The following is a 3257-nucleotide window of genomic DNA, read 5'->3' on the forward strand; positions in this document are numbered from 1 at the left end:
AATCCAGCAGAAGTTGGATCAGAGAAATTTTATCCTTGTAAGTGTGTTGTTTCTGGTCATTCCTTTTACTCTCTGTTCCAAGCTTTTTTTTTTCTGTATAATATGCGTAATTATGTTGTCCTAAAACAATATACTATTATGTCAATGAGCTTTGCTTCTTCTGAATAAACCTCAAAACAGAAGTTTGTCTTGCGCATATAATGGATGTTTTCATGACCCTAAAACTGAACTTTTGTTCTGTATTTACAACAAAAACAAGATGATATTCGTCAAGGCCAAGAAGAGAAGATGAAAAACCTAACGGAGGAGAGCAAAGAAAAGTATAAGAAAGTTCAAAAAAATCGTAAAAAATAAAAGGATTATAATTAATATTTTGGAAAGTATATAAAACCAAAATTAATATATTATATCACTAATTCTAGGAAAGTTATCTACTAAATTACTAATTTCAATAAGAAAATATGTGTAATTAATAAGGAAAATACGTGTAACTAATAAAGAAAATATTTGCAATTTAATTACAATTATTATTTATTATAATCATATAGTAAAAAGAAAATTTTACAGAAAAGTGATTAAAGTATTAAAAGGTTTAATGTGTTAAAATTAGTGGTTAACATAATATAAGAAAAATAAGAAATTAATGTAATCTTTTTAAATTTTCAAATCGGTGAATGATTTGATAGCTTATTTAATATTTTGTTGTTATATAAACCTTGGTTTTCAAAGTTAGTAACTAATGTGATCGCGACATGTGTAAATTTTAACAATTAAAGATTTTGCCATGTGTTATACAAAAGCTTTGTTTTAACTTATTTGTAAATTATAAGAAATTAAAAATTTATATAAATTTATATTGTAGATTGTATTAAAAAATATGACTAAATTATAAAATTGATTATATTTAAAATGTAATCAGATATGAAATTACTTTATTTTAAATAAGTAAATATAAATTACTAAAAAAAATAAACAACACAAAAACTAATTATTATATTGATGAGTATCTCACCAATTAAAATATACAATGATAGTAAATATTATATAAGTAAAATGCATTAAAAATAACAATATCATATTAATAAGAGATTACACATGGTATTTACATATGTTTTCAAATTATGCCCTATATGTTGTCTTGCCTTGTTTAAATCATGCATTTTCTTTTCCCAAATTCGACTTCTGAGATTGTGTATATAAACCTAACAAATGCTTAGATTTCATCGATTTCTATCATTCTCTCATCATTGTTCAACCAAAGAAGATGATTGGTGTTAACATAAGTTATGGTAAAAATTCTTCTTGGAGGTTTTAGTTTTCACTGTGTAATTTCCAATTACGATCAATGTTTTTTTATTAGTTTATTTGTTTCTAACTTTTGTTTCTTGGTACAAGTCTCAATTTTGTTTCACATGGTTTAACATTGATAGAAGATGGAAAGAAAAAACCGAACACGGTGAGAAAGACGATGGAAAAACTCAAATATGTATTCGATAAGAAGAAACCTAATCATCATGAAGAAGACTCAAGTCAGACTTCGCCATATTTAACCAAAGCTTTAAACGAGGTTCCCCACTTGTTCAACTGTCTCCGCTCTTACTTTTCATGTGAATTTTGTTAAGAACTTTAGCTATATGCTCAATCAAGTAGTGGACATTATAATCCCCAATCAAATGATTCTCCATCAATTAATTTTTACTAGTATCATATTTTTATGATTAAGTTAATTGTGAGTGGATTGTATCTTAAATTGATTTTGTTATTTCTCTGTATTTATATACTTCAGGACATATCATATGAGCTGTTCAAAATCTAGCAGAAGTTGGATCAGAAAATTTTTATCCTTGTAAGTGTGTAGTTTCTGGTCATTTCTTGTACTCTCTGTTCTAAGTTTTTTTTTCTGTATAATTGCTGATAGATTGACCAAATATAATATGCTTAATTATGTTGTCCTAAAATAATATACTATTATGTCAATGAGCTTTGCTTCTTCTGAATAAACCTCAAAACAGAAGTTTGTCTTGCGCATATAATGGATGTTTTCATGACCCTAAAACTGAACTTTTGTTCTGTATTTACAGCAAAAACAAGATGATATTCGTCAAGGCCAAGAAGAGAAGATGAAAAACCTAACGGAGGAGAGCAAAGAAAATTATAAGAAAATTAAAAAAATCCTAAAAATAAAAGGATTACAATTAATATTTTTTGGAAGTATATAAAACCAAAATTAATATATTATATCACTAATTCTAGGAAAGTTATATATTAAATTACTAATTTCAATAAGAAAATATGTGCAATTAATAAGGAAAATACGTGTAACTAATAAAGAAAATATTTGCAATTTAATTACAATTATTATTTATTATAATCATATAGTAAAAAGAAAATTTTACAGAAAAGTGATTAAAATATTAAAAGGTTTAATGTGTTAAAATTAGTGGTTAAGATAATATAAGAAAAATAAAAAAGTAATGTAATCTTCTTAAAATTTTAAATCGGTGAATGATTTGATTGGTGTTAACATAAGTTATGGTAAAGAAGATGATTGGTGTTAACATAAGTTATGGTAAAAATTCTTCTTGGAGGTTTTAGTTTTCACTGTGTAATTTCCAATTACGATCAATGTTTTTTTATTAGTTTATTTGTTTCTAACTTTTGTTTCTTGGTACAAGTCTCAATTTTGTTTCACATGGTTTAACATTGACAGAAGATGGAAAGAAAAAACCGAACACGGTGAGAAAGACGATGGAAAAACTCAAATCTGTATTTGATAAGAAGAAACCTAATCATCATGAAGAAGACTCAAGTCAGACTTCGCCATATTTAACCAAAGCTTTAAACGAGGTTCCCCACTTGTTCAACTGTCTCCGCTCTTACTTTTCATGTGAATTTTGTTAAGAACTTTAGCTATATGCTCAATCAAGGGGTGGACATTATAATCCCCAATCAAATGATTCTCCATCAATTAACTTTTACTAGTATCATAGTTTTATGATTAAGTTAATTGTGAGTGGATTTGATCTTAAATTGATTTTGTTATTTCTCCGATTTATATTCTTCAGGGCCTATCATATGAGCTGTTCAAAATCCAGCAGAAGTTGGATCAGAGAAATTTTATCCTTGTAAGTGTGTAGTTTCTGGTCATTCCTTTTACTCTCTGTTCTAAGTTTTTTTTCCAGTATAATTGCTGATAGATTGACCAAATATAATATGCGTAATTATGTTGTCCTAAAACAATATACTATGATGTCAAT

General features: G+C 26.5%; 2 long non-coding RNA genes across 2 annotated transcripts; both read left to right on the forward strand.

The window, feature by feature from the left end:
* On the forward strand, positions 1133-3144 carry LOC104742566. Its single transcript, XR_002035142.1, has 3 exons — positions 1133-1289; positions 2711-2847; positions 3066-3144. It is a non-coding gene; the product is annotated as an uncharacterized LOC104742566 (long non-coding RNA).
* LOC104742565 lies at positions 1785-2155 on the forward strand. The gene is made up of 2 exons (XR_760550.1): positions 1785-1846; positions 2082-2155. It is a non-coding gene; the product is annotated as an uncharacterized LOC104742565 (long non-coding RNA).

This window comes from Camelina sativa, chromosome 14, assembly GCF_000633955.1.
Source record: "Camelina sativa cultivar DH55 chromosome 14, Cs, whole genome shotgun sequence".
In the NCBI taxonomy this organism is placed as follows: Eukaryota; Viridiplantae; Streptophyta; class Magnoliopsida; order Brassicales; family Brassicaceae; genus Camelina; species Camelina sativa.